Source organism: Podarcis liolepis (assembly GCF_965112155.1).
Source record: "Podarcis liolepis genome assembly, chromosome: 3".
Classification (NCBI taxonomy): Eukaryota; Metazoa; Chordata; class Lepidosauria; order Squamata; family Lacertidae; genus Podarcis; species Podarcis liolepis.
The window spans coordinates 12,109,207-12,127,614 of NC_139557.1; the positions used below are offsets into that span (position 1 = coordinate 12,109,207).

The window sequence follows — 18,408 nt, forward strand, 5'->3', positions numbered from 1 at the left end:
AAAAAAACACACAACTTCCCTATATAGGGCTGCCTTCAGATGGCTTGGGGGCTGGATAACGCAATACCCTCCAACATTTCTCTAAAGAAAATAGGGACACCCTAAGGAAAAGTGGGACATTCTGGGATCAAATCAAAAACTGGGACAGCTTCTCTAAATCAGGAAAATAGGGGCACTGGATGTTCAACACTTATATGGGGGCAAAGGTGCCATTTCCTAGCATCCCATGGAGGAATGGAGTAATCCAGAGCCTACACTGCACCCATGTTCTGTATAAAACCTTTGTGTGTGTTAATTGCAAAGACTGAGTGCATTATTTGAGAAAATCTTTTCCCCTCAATTAAGAACATGCAGGCATGCTTTTAATTATACTTAGTGAGGCACAAAATGCTTTAATCTTGGTTTAAAGAAGCTTTTTATGACAATGTGTTAAAACTACAGAGTTGAAGATATGTATTTTCAACATACAGTGGTACGCCGGGTTACAGACACTTCAAGTTACAGACACCGCTAACCCAGAAATAGTACCTCGGGTTAAGAACTTTGCTTCAGGATGAGAACAGAAATCGTGCAGTGGCAGGCCACACTAGCTAAAGTGGTGCTTCAGGTTAAGAACAGTTTCAGGTTAAGAACTGACCTCCAGAATGAATTAAGTTCTTAACCCGAGGAACCACTGTACAGGGAACACTGATACAGGTTTCATATTAATGGGGCCATCAGCTTCCTTTCCTTTCCATCCACCAGACTCGCAGGCCAGAGAGAAAAGGTTGTTCCTAAAACCAACAAAAGCTTTTTCTAAAAAAAGAGGGGGAAAGAAAAGTAAGCAAAGGTACAGGAAGGCTTTGATGTTTCTGTTCAATACTAATGCCCTTGAAACACAATTGATTTTCCTCTTCAAGCTTGCCAAACCCTCTAAATCATCTTTGTTTCCTTGGGCCTGTAACAAAACTCAGGGCAAGCTGAAAAAGTTCTGTGAATCTGATCGCCTTGTCTCCAGCGGCTCACCCCAATGTAGCAATTAGCCTGCCACCTTTAGCTTCCCCCCAGCTTTCCAAACAATGCCACCTACTGAATTGCTTCCAAGCACATCAGGCACTTAAGCTACACAATAGGTATTTTCTGCCCCCACCCCTGGAAAGAAATCAGCCAACTCTTTGAAAAGTATAATTATCTGCCATTAGCAGAAGAAAGGGGTTAAGACTGCTGCTCATGAAGGCTTTCCCAAAGTCTCTCACCACCACCTTGATTTTAAAAAATATATACCTGGGGAGAGAAAGATCACACACACGCGTACTCATACAGCATGCCACTTCTCTGCGTAATACATTTTTAACAGTGTTCAGCCATTAAATACACCCCTTGTTTTATATCTGCAAACAGTAGCAGTCAACCATTCCTGTATAGTGCACCATTGTATTTCACCGAAAACCATGCTGGCATGCAATTCAAAAGCAAGGAGGAAATCTAAACCTTTTCCTGTTTTGTTTCCACCACCCTCTAGAGTTTTCAGTTATGCCAAACAAGAGTCTAGAGAAATTAAAGTCATACTTGCAGTCAGTAGGGAAACTTTAAAGCACACAAACACTCATGCCATTCTGGCAAGATCTAGAGGAAATGGCATCTTTGCTGTCATTTGGGCACACCCTCTGATTATCTGTTTTGCGGTGATTAAACTGGCATTTTCTCACTTGCATTTTTATTTTTATTTTATTTTTTGCATTTCCCATCCACTATCCTTTACACACAAGCCATATCTGGCACCAAGGAAATACATCTGATTAAAGGCCACATCTGATCTTTAAACATCTGTGTGCATGGAGTTTTTCTTTCTTTCTCATATGCCTATCTACACTGCATAAACATGATGGACTTCTACTACCATCTGCTTCCTCTAAAATGTTTATCTTTCTAAATATGAAAAAAAAAAAATGAGTCACCCATGAGAAATATACCACCCACCATGAATTAGAGTTGTTGGGTTTTTTCCCCTGAGTCAGGTTTTCAGCTTTCTTTGCCATCACGTTTTCAGGAATTTTTTCAGAAATCATATTCAACTCCTTCCCTGACCACTGTTGGGGTTTTTTCTGCTTAATCTGTTTTTCTACCCTAGAGGGAAATAGACACAGATAATCTAAAGTTACCAGATTTTTTTCAATGCATCCGAGGACACTTTTCAGCTTCAATGGATTTTGTATGGGGACTGATTTGTAAATCCGGGGACTGTTCCCGGGAAACGGGGAGGTCTGGTAACCTTAAGATAACCTGCATATTTTCAATTGTAGGTGGGAAAGCATTTGGGGAGAGGGGTTTTGAATGCACAAAACAGCTCTCCCCCTACCCCACTTGTCAATCCTGTGGTCAACTTGAAACTATTGATGACTTGGATCATTCTTTGTCTAGCTCCTCCCTCTTGACCTTCCCGCCTTGGGTGACCCTGCTGGGAGTATGAGACTCCCGGTGGTTTCACTCAGAAGGATCATAGCAACTTGCAAGCCCACTCACCATGACAAGGAGATGATCCAGTGAGTGAATCCAAGAAGTCCTCAACTGCAGAATAGGCGGAAGATAATAAGTGGTATGTTACAATGGCTGTGAAGGCAGATGAAGACTGAAGCCAATAAGAATCTGCCAGCGTCATGATATTCATGACATCAGAATAGAGTGGAATGTGGCAACTATCAAGGCCTCTCTTTATTAGCTGTGGCCAGTAAAATAGTTTGGCAAGGTTTTTAGCAAACTGTCTCCTAACTATATCCATGAGTATTTTTGCACTTTAAAGTTTCCCTACTGACTGCAAGTATGACTTTAATTTCTCTAGATTCTTGTTTGGCATAACTGAAAACTCTAGAGGGTGGTGGAAACAAAACAGGAAAAGGTTTAGATTTCCTCCTTGCTTTTGAATTGCATGCCAGGGGCCGGATTTAACCGACTGGTGGGCCAGATTAGGCCCTCAAAACGAACTTTGGACATGCCTGCCCTAGAATGTCAAAAACCATTTGGGGATTCAGGAAGATATAGTTTATAAATGTACTTTTTTTGATGGAAAAACTAAGTTTAGAAAACCTCTATTTTTAGCATGTGGGCATAATGGAACTAAAAGTTTTTGATGTTCAAAATTATTGCAAAGACATGTTCTTTCTTGATAAAGAATGAAATTTTTGGATTTTTTTATTCCTTGTAACAAAATTTTTATGGTTTTTGGACATCGTGGGGGAAAAATGGCTACTGGGTACAACTTTCCTACAATCCATAGCTGTAATAGAAAAAAAATTAATACAACAAAGTTGTTCATAAAAATTAACATAATATTGGTTATTATAAGTTTTTTTCTGAAAGTAAAGTGCATACTAGTTTTAATTTGGGGATATTGGACTTTGAAGTTATGAAAATTGGCTATCAGGGTGTGACCTCATTGAATTATCACAATGGATTTCCACAGATCGAACACACTTGATCAAAAGCACTTCATTGATGATCCAACAGACAAAATAGAGCATTTGATTCCTCAAATGATTCTTGTACTTTGTATCCTGTGGTAGTGCATTATAAAAGTCCTGATGGAGAGATGATCTCATCCATTTTTGTATCTTCCTAGGTTATCTATACATTCTGTTACAATACAAGTGTGTTTAGAATCCTGCTAATGTTTTGACCTGTTTACAATCATTTTGTATATACATTATAAACGTTTCCCATTCTTTTTTACATTTATTGTCTTCTTGGTTCTTGAGCTTCCCAGTTAATTTTGCCATTTCAGCATAGTCCATCAACTTGGTTTGCCATTCTTCTCAGGTTGGGATTGTCTTTTCCTTCCATCTCTGGGATAATTTTAAAAACATGTACCCTGCTGCCTCTTACCTTTTCTTTAAAGTACAAAGCCCCCCAATGTTGCAACCTTTCCACATACAGAGGTTGCTCCATCCCCTTGATCATTAAGACTGCCATTTTCTGAACCTTTTCAAACTCTACAATAACGTTTTTGAAGTGAGGAACAATGAGCTTCATAGATGAGTGGGAATTTGAACCTGGAAGTCCCTAGTCCTGGTCTATCACTCTGACCACAGCAGCTCTCATATCCTGAACCCTTACTCCAGTGCAAGTTTTCTGCCAAACTGGACAGTTGTTCTTCCTGCTTGCAAGCCCATCAACTCCTGTGTTGGCAGGGGGTGGAATCAGGAAACCTATGCATCATTGCCAAATCTACAGAAGATTGGCCCAAGCATGCTCAGAAGAAAGCACTGTGATATTCAGAGTGCTTAATGGCTATAGGGGCCAGTTTCTGGCAGCCATTCCCTCCACTACGGAGGAAGGGCCACTAGAGGATTAGCATGTTTTATTTCAACAACTATTAAGGCAGTTATAATACATATGATTCCTTGGAAGCCTTTTACAATTGCTTTAGTTATTAAGCTATCAAAAATTCAGCTGAAATTCAGTTCTTCTACAAGGTAACTGAACTTGTTCAATCTGAAGGTGCAAAAGTTAAGTCCAAGATTAAGTTTTTCTTATCCACAGCTCCCAAGCACATGCCAGAATTTCTAGTATGGATAATCAGCAGTCTGCCTGAAGGTAGAAGTTCATTGTTCATTTACTTGGTTATTGGAAATTCAGGCTATAAAGGAGAAATTGCAACTCAGCCAAAGTTAATTTATGCAGTGAAAAGTTATGCTCTTAAAAGTACTGAAAGCCCAATGTTGGTTGATGTAAAAATATTAATCACCCATAAATTTCAAAATATCCCAAAAGGATAGGCAATACATAATTTCTAAGCTCAGGATCCAAATATTATTATGAAAGTGATGCTAAAAACCAATGAACACTGACACCTTGGATAAAGCAATGAGGTAAAGATATTTGCCATGGGAAATGACTCAAATTAATTTAAGAATGTATTTAGGATTCAGAAAATGGTAACAAGCACTGTAAGATTCCATAAGAAAGCCAGCTGCTGAGACAAAAGCTTTCCAGCATGAATTATTTCCTGTATCATCCACGCCACTTTTCTTGTTAATTTCAAATCAGCATCTCTATATTAAAAACAAAACAAAACACAGGGGGAAAACTGCTACCACAATCAAAGGTATCTTCTGGAAACTTATTTACTTTTGGCAATCAGTCAGAAAGATTTTCTTTGCTTATGCCTTTTATAATTACTTTTACTTATTTTAATTATCCCTTCCCATTCCCTATCCCTTTTGTGTCTGGCTTTTGTTAGATTGGAACAAAACAAAACAACAAACAAACACTGGCAGAGACTTTATTTTGGATTTAATTTGTGCAGCGCCTATCACAATATTAGGCATTTAATACTGGCTTGGATCCAAAGAACTCTGAGCCAGACAATGGGACATTCCCACTGCCTTTCTACTGCCATCTCTCACACCCTGCAAGCTGCTTCTGTAGGGTTCCTGTATCCTCAGAATAGCATGTGATCCAGCACAGAGAGGAGGACTGAAGACACACTCTCGCTTTCTCTAGCACAGGTGGAAGTGCCCCTCCTCTCACACGGGAAATATTTGCATCCCAGCCAAAATAGTACATTAGTGTAAATGTTGAAGTATAAATGTTCTGCCTAGATTTCAACTGAGTTGGGAAGCTTCCTTCTAACGTGAAGCAGAGCCATTTTCAAGGGATTCTGTTATGTTCTGAAGTTCTTACCCTGGGCCAGCAGGGGGATACTGTAGATAGTTTTCACTCAGGTCCGCATATGCAAATAAGGAATTGAAAGTGACGTTCTGTGATTGGATAGTTACAGAAAGTTGTTACTGTTGCTTTGTAGTTGAGCTCTATATAAGCAGGTTGGCTGAACCCTTCAGTTCAGTTCTGTTCTGGCCTGTGAAGAAACAAGAGCTGTCTGAAGAATCGCTGTGTCGTCTGATATGTTCACCCACAACTTAACAGATTCCATCGAATAAACACGGGAAATGGAGGTGATTATTGGCAAGAATGAAAGTGGAAACAGCCCCAAAGTCCAAAGCAACCCATAGAAGAGAGGACACCCCCAAAACTGATGTCGAGAGCAGCGCTGATATCCTGAGAATGGCTTTAATGTATAGATGGCACCTCACCCCAGCTAAATTGGCTAAAATGTATTTTAAAAGATCAGAAGTTTGCTGGAGGTGCAAAAAAGGTACAGACTCTTATATGCATATGTGATGGGAATGCACGGCAATTAGAGAATTATGGGATTCTATTTATAATGAATTTAAAAAACTACTCAGGTTCTCTTCTTAAAAAACTCTGGAGGCTTTCCTTCTAGGGATGTCATCAGAAATAAAAAATAATGTCAGACCACTATTCATGTACACAACCGAAGCCAGGATTTTGGTAGCAAGGAACTGGAAAAGTGAAAAGACTCCTACAATAATCAAATAGCAGGTCCAAATGATAGAATATTTACAGCTGGCCATAATGAGAGGGAGAATCAGAGGATATCTGACCACAGAAGGTACATAAAGAATGGAAAATATTTAAAGACTACGTGAAAAATTACTGTAACAACAAAAATCTCCTGGCAGACCTTGACTGATTCTTGTAAGACGAATGCGATAAATAATCATGTACTTTGGATAAGAATTAGGAAAACAAAATACAGTGGTGCTTCGCAAGACGAAATTAATTCGTTCCGCGAATTTTTTCGTCTTGCGGTTTTTTTCGTCTTGCGAAGCACGGTGTCGGAAAAGTTTTGGAAAAGCTTCAAAAATCACCAAAGTCTTCAAAAACCTCAAAAAAGGCTACCACACCGCGTGCTATGAGTTGCTCCTCGAAGTCAAGTTGCAACTGTATTAACGGTTTTAAGAAAAAGGAAAGAAACTTGCAAGACGTTTCCGTCTTGCGAAGCAAGCCCATAGGGAAAATCGTCTTGCGAAGCAACTCAAAAAACCAAAAACCCTTTCGTTTTGCGAGTTTTCCGTCTTGCGAGGCATTCGTCTTGCGAGGTACCACTGTAATAGTGTGGTGCTGTGTGTAAAACAATCAAAATAAGTGATAGTACAATGGGTTTAATTGGAAGTCAACATTATTTTCTCTTAATTCTCTTTCTTTTCTTCCGTAAATTAGTTATAGATAAAAGTAATGATTGGTGATGTATATAATGTATAGTTGTGTATTATTGTGTTCTGTAGTATATTATGGTGCGATGTGGGATGTTGTGTAATTTTATGTTGTCAAATAAAGTTAAATAATAATAATAATGGCTTTAATGAAAGCTTTTAATCCCGGATTCAAAAACACACAAAATAAAACGATGCCATTCTAGGGTAGCCCAATTAGTACAGTGGTACCTCGGGTTAAGAACTTAATTCGTTCTGGAGGTCCGTTCTTAACCTGAAATTGTTCTTAACCTGAGGTACCACTTCAGCTAAAGGGACCTCCTGCTGCCACTGTGCCACCACTGTGAGATTTCTCTTCTCATCCTGAAGCAAAGATCTTAACCCAAGGTACTATTTCTGGGTTAGCGGATTCTGTAACCTGAAGCGTCTGTAACCCGAGGTACCACTGTACTAGAGAGCATTTTTAATGATCTGAGCTGTGCAGAGGCATTGCATGAAGGCAACTTCATGACAGTGCAAAGGCCAACTGATCCCAATCACTGAGTACATGCAATAGCTGTGACGTTCAGGACCACTTGACAATACTGTAACAGTACTTTGGAAAGCGAGAGCAGTTCATTAATTAGTACAGGGAAGGAAACCATTTTTCTGCATTACGTTCTACTGGGTAAACATGAAAACAGCCATATGGCAGGTTGCTCATCCATCCAACATATCCCTAGAGTTTGCAATTATCCCTAATGCAATATGGTAATTTCTATCTATCTATCTATCTCATCTTACACCTAGCTGTTTATATCCTGAATGATCAGCTGCCGTGATTCTCCAAGTGCGCTGCAGGACACTAGAATGAACAACAAAAAGATTCCCAATTACCCATTAGCGTGTTATCTGTGGTTCCTAAAACAGCCAGAGGTGAGATACACAATTTGTATTCCCTACACTTCAGCTAAATGAACATACAAGGAAGCCAGGAGTGCCTCTGATTTGTATGGGCAACTATCAGAGTGAACAGAAATGAGATGCTAAGTCTGATTTTTTAAAAATCTATCCACAGCAAGACAACACTTTCGTATGGGCAATGTGGTCACCCCAAAGGCTGCAAAAAAGAAATAAAAGATGATCCAATATCCCTGCCTTGTACAGAAAAGAGAAAAACAGCTTCAAAAATGTAACAGAAAACAAAATCAAATGGTTAATTTGCTGGCTTGCCCTGGGTCTGAGTTACATATCTGAAGAGCGGGGTCGGGATTACAGCCACTAAAGCTGCAGGAGGTTTGCTGCACCTGATCAAGACAGACTCCCTCAATCGCATGTTGCAAGGACACCTGTGGCTGAGAACAAGGAAGTTCTTGGCAGGTCATGGTTTGGAACCTGTTCAGAACAGGGATGGAGTCTAGAGGTGGTTGATGGAGGCAGAGGAAGGCAAGAGGCTGAGGAGTGGACACTGACTGATTGATTGATCTGATAAGATTGATCCAAATAGCAAACCCTTTTGAGCCAATGAGAAAATAGCCTACCCCTTTGATTCTAACCCTCCTGCCTGGAGACAAAATTCCAAAACCCTGGGACCTAGCAAACTCGGAGACCCCTTGTAATACAGTGGTACCTCAGGTAAAGTACTTAATTTGTTCCGGAGGTCCGTTCTTAACCTGAAACTGTTCTTAACCTGAAGCACCACTTTAGCTAATGGGGCCTCCTGCTGCTGCCGTGCCGCCGGAGCCCGATTTCTGTTCTTATCCTGAAGCAAAGTTCTTAACCTGAAGCACTATTTCTGGGTTAGTGGAGTGTGTAACCTGAAGCGTATGTAACATGAAGCGTATGTAACCCGAGGTACCACTGTAATTATAATCAAAATGCACATTGGAGAAGAAGCTCAGGCCTGAATTCATAGCAATCGAGAAACTGTCCAGGCCTCACACATACATGGGCTTCCATGACTTTTGACATGTTTCTACTAAGAATCCAGTCAACAAATCTTGTCCATTTTGGCACAGAGCAGGGGTTTTCCATCTCAGCTGCTTTTGAGCTGTGCTGCACCATTTATCATGCAGATTGTTAAATGCTTAAAGGCTTGAATTATGCAATGTTTAGTGTAAGCAGTTTTACTGACGCAATTCTCTGCTTGCATGCCATTAAACTGCATCAAGCAAGAACTAACTTTTTGTTCCTCCCAAAGCCTAAGGCTGTGCTGCATCGTCCAACTGAAAACAAACAGGAGAAACAGCTCCTCTCTCGGGATGCCCACAGAATTATCTCCACCCAACTTTCCAGATTTTGGAAAATCCAGATTTGGGGGTCCAAACAGACTGATCTGGTCTCCAGAACAGTGCCAGTGCTTTAGCAATTTGCCATCATTTCGTTTTGATTTAAGCATTTTGCACATCAATGAAATAACAGTGCACAAAATTATATTGATGTAATAATATCGAGATTATTATTATTATTATTATTATTATTTTGGCACAGTGATTTAATTAATACATAGAACATCAGAATATAGAGACCATACAGGAGAAAAGTGTTATATGTTTTCCTCTTGTAATTCATTTTGGAATGTATAAAGGTTTCCAAACTGAAGTTTTGGTTAAATCAGACACATACAACTTTAGTTTGGAGTCAGCGCTGGTTCAGCTGTCAATCATGCTTTTCCTTGCATAACAAGCAAAACTATTGGGAAGGTCTACAGAAGTTTACAAGGATGAAAAGCAGTAAGCTCGATGTGTATGAGAAAGCAGCAAAGACAGAAACCACTCCAACACAAATGACTTTGAAAACCGCCTTTGATTTTCATCTATGAAATTGGTGCCTAAATATATATTATAATTATGTACTGAAGAAAATCACATAAATACTGAAACATCTGCCAAGCACACAGTGTTTCTAGTTTGACTGACAACAGTAGTGCTTAATTGCTCACATGGCACTATCTGTACATAAAGAGTTTGGAAAGCAAAACTAGGCCAAATTACTGTAACAGTAAAATAGACAAAGGTGGTATCATTGCTGAGTGTGTGCATGTGTTTGAGTGGAGGAACTATCCATATTATACACTCAAATAACGAATTTTTTTAAAAATATATATATTATTTTTTTAGAAAAAATTGCCTACCCCAGCGCATTAAGACACACCCCAGTATCATCAATATTGGTAGATGTACTACACTGTACTTGAAAAGTCAATGTGGCCCCATGTTGCGAGTTAAACATTAACAACGCCCTTCCAGAGTAGATCTTCTAAACTGATCTTACGGCTTGATTCCACAGCCAAAACATTATCTGTGACCTGTAAATACTGAAGACTATGCCAGCATATTTAAAGCCTCCAATGTTTCAGTTGATAACAAAATTTTAGAACTGAAATCCAGGCTTTGGGGGCATTAATTTTCTGTGGGTCTGTAATTTACTTTCCCAGCTTGCATATTTTTAAATGTTGTGTGTGTGTGTGTGTGTGTGTGTGTGTGTGTGTACTGCAGTGTCGTTTTAGTGTGCCCCACCCTAGGTTCTTTGTGAAAGTGCTTTTAAATAAATAAACTCTGTGCTTTGTTGCTTGCCTTCATCCCAGAAGCATGTAATGACAGCTAGCAGAGCAGCTGATAATACTCAGGGATAAGCTCACTGACATTACGGTGCTGATTGGGTGTATGGGTTCCAGGAATAAAGTAAGGAATGATCCTCATATAATTCCAAATCTTCATCATGAGTCTTTTAGCACTTGTGCTCCAGCTGTCAACACAGCTGTTTCATGCTCCTCAACTCCTTAGTAAACCAAGGAATGGTGTGGATTCTACTGTTAGGACATGGGTGTCTTGGTGCCTTTAAGACCAGGGTTTCCCAAACTTGGGTTTCCAGCTGTTTTGGACTACAACTCCCATCATCCTTAGCTAGCATGACCAGTGGTCAGGGATGATGGGAATCGTAGTCCAGCTGGATAGCCAAGTTAGGGAAACCCTGCTTTAGACTGGTGCTTAAAGGTAAAGGAACCCCTGACCATTAGGTCCATTCGTGGCCGACTCTGGGGTTGCAGCGCTCATCTCGCTTTATTGGCTGAGGGAGCCAGTATACAGCTTCTGGGTCATGTGGCCAGCATGACTAAGCCGCTTCTGGCGAACCAGAGCAGCACACGGAAACACTGTTTACGTTCCCGCTGGAGGGGTACCTATTTATCTACTTCCACTTTGACGTGCTTTCGAGGTGCTAGGTTGGCGGGAGACTGGTGCTTAGGCCATCTCTATGATCCATGATACAGTTTTAAAACAAGCTCCTTTTCATCATGTAGGCCATGAAATCCCAAGCTGCACCAATGAGTGGGCTTCTAGCTCAGCCACTAAACTGCACTAGCTCACCTTTCAGGAGACCGCAGTTGTGAGATGGGGTTCTGTTTTTAAGAAGACCTGGCACCAAAGTAATCTAAACTCTAGGTAACCCTGTGGAATTTGTCCTGGATTGATACAGCTCCCCACCAAGTTATCCCTAGCTCTGCTAATATGACTACACACAGTAGAATTTATGATGGTTGCATTATTAGCTGTCTACTAATCAAGGGTTCTGTTGGCCTGGAGTTATTCCAAATCCAAATCTTTATTATGGTCATAGACCAGCATATTCTGGAGTTATTAGAGATGGAAATATTTTCACTGTCAGGTTGCAACCCTAAACACACAGTGAACACAGTGAGGTTTATTTCTGACTAAACATGCATGGGATGGTGCTATTAATTGGATCCTGCTATCCAGAGTTGCTGGATGAACTTTTAAAGACTGATTTCTTTTTCCCTTATGCTATCTTAATAATCTGCTTAAGGCCTGCCTGTTTTAGTTCATTCTAGACAACGTGGCCTTCATGAGCAGGATAATTCGATTTTTTAAAATGTATTTATTGCCGCTGTCTCCATGCAGAGAAGTCTTCATTACCGTAAGTGAAGAAGAAAACATTACAGAAAAATCTTACAATTTGAACATGAGAATGTAGTTCCTCTGCAGAGGATAATTTTGGCTTTTCCACAAGTGTAAATTGTTTACTTTTACTTACATTCTTGTGATGAGACACATTCCTGTCAGCAGGCATGGTAGTGGTACTATTTCCCCCTCATTTTTTTTTAACATACTTTTTATTAACAGGCCAATTATATCACATTATTTCAAATCACATCAATTCCAAATTATACAGCCAAATTTTTCAATTTTGTTGGGGGTACCCATACATCAAGCTCCGGGCGAGAATCCAAACATCACTTCTATTACTGCTTTAATTAAACAGTTCTATCCAGTTCTATCCAGATAGTCTCTTTTTTACTTTCTTCATTCTTGTTGTTGTCATATATTCCTTTCTTTGCGATCTCTGACTATTTCCCCCTCATTTATAGTAGCTTCTTTTAGGAAGAACTTACAGTTTAACTGTGATGGTAATGATAAGCTGTTCTTGCTAAAACTGCATGAGTAATGATTCTTTTAGTAGAATATTCCACTGCTAAGAAAGAAGTGTTATCTAATTCATTAGAGCAGTGGTTTTCAACCAGTGTGCCATGGCACCCTGGGGTGCCTTGAATGATGGTCAGGGGTGCCACGGGCAACACCGTGCCTTCCTTCCTTACCTTCCTTCCTTCCTTTCCCTCCCCCCTCTGATGCCCTCTCGCGTCTCTGCCTCCCAAAGGCTTGCACAGCTGTTTATGGCAGCAGCCCTGGCTATAAGCTCCATAGGCAAACGGTGCCTCTGTGAGGCACCTCTCTCTGAGGCGGTGGGGGGGTCAGCCCAGAGATCGCGGTGACAGCAGCAGCTTGCCCAGAGGACTCCCAAGGAGAGGATAGGAGGCTGAGGGAACCCTCCACAAGGGAGGGTGTTTGAAAAAGGGTGAGAGGCTGCCAGCTCTGCAGGCAAGGGGTGACATAACTGGGCTCCTGAGCCCCACTGGGGTGGCCCAAAAAGAATGTAGTTGGTTAAGGAGGCTGTGCATTAGAGAATTAGTTCTTCTAGATTTTTGCAATGGGAGCCTACATAATACAGTAAATGAATGTGTGTGTATACACACCCCTCCCAATTTATACAGTGTGTGTTTGTACAGAGCTTTGCGGCTTATAAAAGATTGTATTGTGCATTTTGTTTCTTTCAAACTGCTTGTTGATTATGTCCTAAACTGTAAGAGCATTAAACTGTATATAAATTGTTTAAATGAGGATTCCATTCTATATTGTTGCTTACAAGTAATAAACCAGACCAGGGATTGGATTACAGTGGTACCTCTGGTTAAGTACTTAATTCGTTCTGGAGGTCTGTTCTTAACCTGAAACTGTTCTTAACCTGAAGCACCACTTTAGCTAATGGGGCCTCCTGCTGTCACCGCGCTGCCGAAGCACGATTTCTGTTCTCATCCTGAAGCAAAGTTCTTAACCTGAAGCACTATTTCTGAGTTAGCAGAGTCTGCAACCTGAAGCATATATAACCTGAAGCATATGTAACCCGAGGTACCACTGTAAATTCATTTGAAGCAAAAAGGTGAGATTGTGACATCGAGCACCACAAAATTGCAGCACACTGTACAGAAAGTCATCATCTGACTGGGTCAAACATTTCACTGATTAAAAATGGCTTAATGGAGATGGCTTAATTATGCTTCATAGGAAGCTATTCATAAATGAAATTCATCATCTTCTGTTGAATGGCAAAAGCAGCCCAACCTTCCAGTAGAAACAAACAAAATAGGTATGGCTGACAATGATTCTGCCATAGAGTAAAACTCATGCTTATAACATTAAGTGCAAGCTAGAATCTAGTCTCCCTTTTGCATGCCTTTCCCATAAAATAACATGGATTTTTCCCACCTTAGATTTTTCATGTGTGTTTCTCTATTAACATTCTTCTATGCGAGATTTGAGCCAAAGCACAAAGTTCAAATACTGGCCTTCATCTCATACTTTACCCGAATGCTTGTGAGAGTGCTTGCATTGACCCAGTGCATTATTGTAAAATAGATACTACTTTGTATTAAAACCCATAAATTATATTTGCTTGTATTGTGAATGTTTATGCAGTCATCTGATTTATATAGCAAAAACCTTTGTTCTAAGGTATTTGGCTCCATCCATCAATACCCTTGCAATATTGCTCAATGACACAGCATTTTAACAAACATGACAACCTGGAAAACTTTTTTTTCCCCACAAAACAACAACTGGCACTTCAAAGGGGAACAAAACACATTACAAAGAGGAAGACTAAAACTTGAAATGAGAGAAGACAGAAGCTTATTTACATTTGTACACTTGTCCAGAAATAATGGAAGAGTGATGAAATATTTTAAACCTGAAGCAGCATAGTAAGAACAAGTGTGTCAGCTGTATGCAAGAGACATTTTGCACATCTAAGGGTCATCTCAACAGGAAATAGTCTGCTCCTGGTCAAATGTTCAACTAAACAGTGCAGAACGAAATCCAGAAAAACTTGCTTCCTCCAACAAACCCAAACATAGTTGCTCCTTTAAGGAATGGATGTTCAAGATGACGTGTGTGAGGTGCTTGTGCCATTTGAGAAGAGCTTTGAGAGGTAACTACACTAGCATAGTCTGGAATGAAAATGAGATATCAAACAGGACAATCATGCACCCTGTGGAATCCAAGCGGGAATGAACAGATGATCAGAAGACAATTTCTGAGTATCCCTCTCGATCTGGTTAGAAAGTAGCTCGTAGTAAATTTGCAAAACAAGGAATGGAAGATCAACTATTCCCATATGTTGCCAAGGTTTAGGAGGGAAAAAACAAGCACCTTTTCTCAATATTAGAGTTTTGGCAGGTTAAATCTTATCAATTCAGAGTTATGATAACTGGCCTTACGCAAAAAGATTTCTGCCAAAGCTAATGGCCAAGTTTCTAACTTACAAAACAACAGAAATGAGACTGTATGATGATCCCATAAAGGGTCCCAAATAACAGGAGGATTTTGTGCAACAGGTTCATTACTACAAGGGCCTACATGGTACAGAACACCCAAACAGGAACACAGGTGGTGCTGTGGTCTAAACCACCGAGCCTCTTGGACTTGCCGATCTAAGGTCAGCAGTTCAAATCCGTGTGATGGGGTGAGCTCCCACTGCTCTGTCCCAGCTCCTGCCAACTTAGCAGTTCAAAAGCATACCAGTGTGAGTAGATAAATAGGTACTGCTGTGGCGAGATGGCATTTCTGTGTGCTCTGGCACTCGCCAAGGTATCCTGTTGTGCCAGAAGTGGTTTAGTCATGCTGGCCACATGACCCGGAAAACTGTCTGTCAACAAACGCCAGCTCCTTGGGCCTGAAAGCGGAGATGAGCGCTGCACCTCAGAGCCAAATTCGACGGGACTTAACTGTTCAGGGGTCCTTTACCTTTACCTTTTACCTTACCAAACAGGGCTTCTGCTTCAATCATTTACATTAACAATATTCACAATAAAGAAACACAAACTTTCATGGTTTTTGATGTCAAACTCAAATGTCATTCCAGATGTAGACCACTTGGACTGCTCCTGGGAGTTATGGTGTCCATGCTGCAACTGGCCAAGTCTTATCATATGCACTGCCATTCTATGAATTTATTTATATTACAGCAATAAAACATACAATTATAAAACAAAACAGTTAACCATGAAACCAGAAAAGAAGGGGGGAAACAATTTAAAAACAATTCTCCATATAATTTAACTTAACTTCTTTTTTCCTGCTCAGACTCAGTCAATTGATGCAGGAAATGATATTATTTGTGCCACTACATCTAACTCAGACCCTGGCTCCTTCACAGACTCCCAAGAAGCATTTAAAAGGCACTTTCATGATTACTGTAACATAACCCTTGGCCCTGGAATGGCAATCTTAACAACCAGCCACTCCGATGTGCCTGAGGCCAGTTAGCAGAATGGAGCCATCAGCCAACATCTCCAATTCTCACTACAAACAGGAAATTTGACTACAATAGGCAATTGTTCAAAGTAGTGTGTGTCTCCAGCATTTACCGCATTTGTGTGTTGTTGTGAAACAGCAGCTTTCAACTAACTCTTAACTGGAAATAAGACACTGTAAACATTGCCATGCCAAAGGGGAAAAAAGGACTCCTGTTGATAACTTCACTTCAACAGCTGCCAATGTCTTTAAACCTCCAATTATAGCCGAGCAAAGCATTGCAGTGTTCATCTCCCAACATCTCTTATTTGTTTTAACTTAGAAGCAGAAGTGTCACCTGAAAACCTCTTTGAAACTAAACATAGGGCAGCTTGACATCAGATTAATTCATGACAATCATATTCCCACTTATCTGCAGGCCAAAATGATCTATCCCAGACAAGACTGATTCTCAGGTGCAGGGAAGAACATTCATCCAGTATAGAGCAGAGGGTCTCTGGCATTCAGCCATGTCCACAGTTCAGCAAATATTTACATCTGTGCTGGCCCTTTCCATGGTTATTTCATCCTGCAGCAGCTGAACTGCAAACGAGATCCCAATCTTTCACAGGCTAAGACAAGATCTTCAGACCACAATTACAACAGAATTAGCCTAAGCATTTACCGGAAATTACCTTTCCCCCGTGCTGTAAGTACAGCTTTAATGGTAGATCGGGCCAGGAGCCATGAGGAATAATCAAGTTAAGCATTCTCTTGTTTCTAAGCAAAGCATTAAAATATTGAGCAAGTTGAGTGTTTGCATCACAGAGGAGCCATTGCAAACATTGAAGCACTACTAGTACACAGGACAAACTGAGAAGCCTAGAATAACTCAGGCTGTGATGTTTAGATGACTAATGTTAGATTAACTGATTTAAAACATTTTAACAGGTTAAAAGGTGCCTCCAATTAATCAAACGGCACATTAAAAAAACTGTAGTTTTTAAATGCACGTACTTACAAAAATCACAAGTAGCAGACACCATCTTAGAAGAGGCATTCATGCTTTTCTCACACAAACACAGGATGTAATACCTCTTCTTTGAGGATATCTGCTATGACTTGTTCTCAATCAGCTGGGAACCCTACAATGAACAACTGTCAATCATTTCCTCAGCATTAGTGGTCTAATGGTCCGCTTCATGAGCACAGGCTGAAAATTGGATTACAGAGCAGTAGCAATTTGTGTGAACACAGTCTATTTCCTTGTTTATTTGCTTCCTGAGGAAACTTACCTTCTGCTTGAATGGATCAAGCAAAAGCACCATATGTCATTTGAGAGGTAATGGGCTCGTGTTTTCCTTTGACTACACTGCACTGCACTTTTCTCTTTCAGTAAGACTCTGCTCACTTGGTTTCTCAGCTGCTGAACAGCAGTCGCAAAAGAGCTCAACTGAAAGATTGTCAGTCACTCCTTCAAAAGACACACACTGATTATCATCTCTCTCCCCCCCCCCCGCCACCGCCTTCCCGCCTGTCATACCACTCTAAACTGGCTCTGTAAGCTCCCATCTGCATTATACATTTGAAGAAACATCATACCACTTTAAACAGCCAGCAACGTATCTTGGGAACGGTAGTTTGTTAAGGGTGTTGGGTGTTTCTCAGGGATCCCCATTCCCCTCACAGAGCTACAACTCCCACAGGGGTTGAACAATCAATCCCTCTCCCTAGACTCCCCTCTGTGATATTTGGCTCCCCAAGTGATACATCATCATCTGTGGAGGTGTCATCTGTCAGTGAAGAGCTTTCCTCTTCAGGGGAGGCATCTGGGGACAAGCCCAATGGTGAGCCAGTTATGCCAGCTCTGCCTCTATCTCCAATGGACCAGAGATGAAAGCACTGGTGTGAGAAAATCAGGCGTGCCAATTGCTAGATCAACATCTTAGCTAAGCCTAGCCATGCATACTACTCCTCTTCCATGCTTCACCTGCTTGTAACCTGTAGCCCACACTGCACTAACTTCATTACTGAAACTTTCTTTTTTATTTTATTTTTTAAAAATAAAATTAATTTTCCAAATTTAACACAACACAAAATAACAAACAAACATATAAAAAAGAAAAACAAACATACATTCAAAACTTCTTACAGTTAATAATCCAAATTGCATTCCATTATTGGGTGACTTCCTCAAATCCTTCCTAACTGATTTTTCATTAAATCTCATTTCAGCAATTTTCCAATATCCATTTTCTAGTGAAATTAACTTGTTCAAATTACTAACTTCCTTTCTTTTCATAATATTCTCAATCCATCATTTTATACAATTCAACATAATTTAATCCTAAACCAATTTTAGTACTTGCAAGTATTTCCACTTATGTTATATTATTATATTTTACTAAATATTCCTTAAATTTCTTCCATTCTTCTCCATTACTGAAACTTTCAAAACTTCCAGTCATTGTAACATTTTGATTTCCAAGTTGGGGAGCCAGGACATTAATGGG

General features: G+C 40.2%; 1 protein-coding gene and 2 long non-coding RNA genes across 6 annotated transcripts in view; 1 reads left to right on the forward strand and 2 right to left on the reverse strand.

The window, feature by feature from the left end:
- PLCB1 (phospholipase C beta 1) overlaps positions 1–18,408 on the reverse strand; it is a 479,313-nt gene that overhangs the window by 306,639 nt on the left and 154,266 nt on the right. The window lies entirely within an intron of this gene.
- The window catches only part of LOC310703548, a 29,298-nt gene that overhangs the window by 4,010 nt on the left and 6,880 nt on the right, over positions 1–18,408 (forward strand). For both annotated transcript variants that reach the window (XR_014524242.1, XR_014524243.1), the window contains one exon: positions 7,842–7,967. This is a non-coding gene — a long non-coding RNA (uncharacterized lncRNA). The remainder of the gene's footprint in view (positions 1–7,841; positions 7,968–18,408) is intronic.
- On the reverse strand, positions 7,696–8,895 carry LOC310703561. Its single transcript, XR_014524259.1, has 2 exons — positions 8,339–8,895; positions 7,696–7,896 (listed from the first exon to the last, which is right to left on the reverse strand). It is a non-coding gene; the product is annotated as an uncharacterized lncRNA (long non-coding RNA).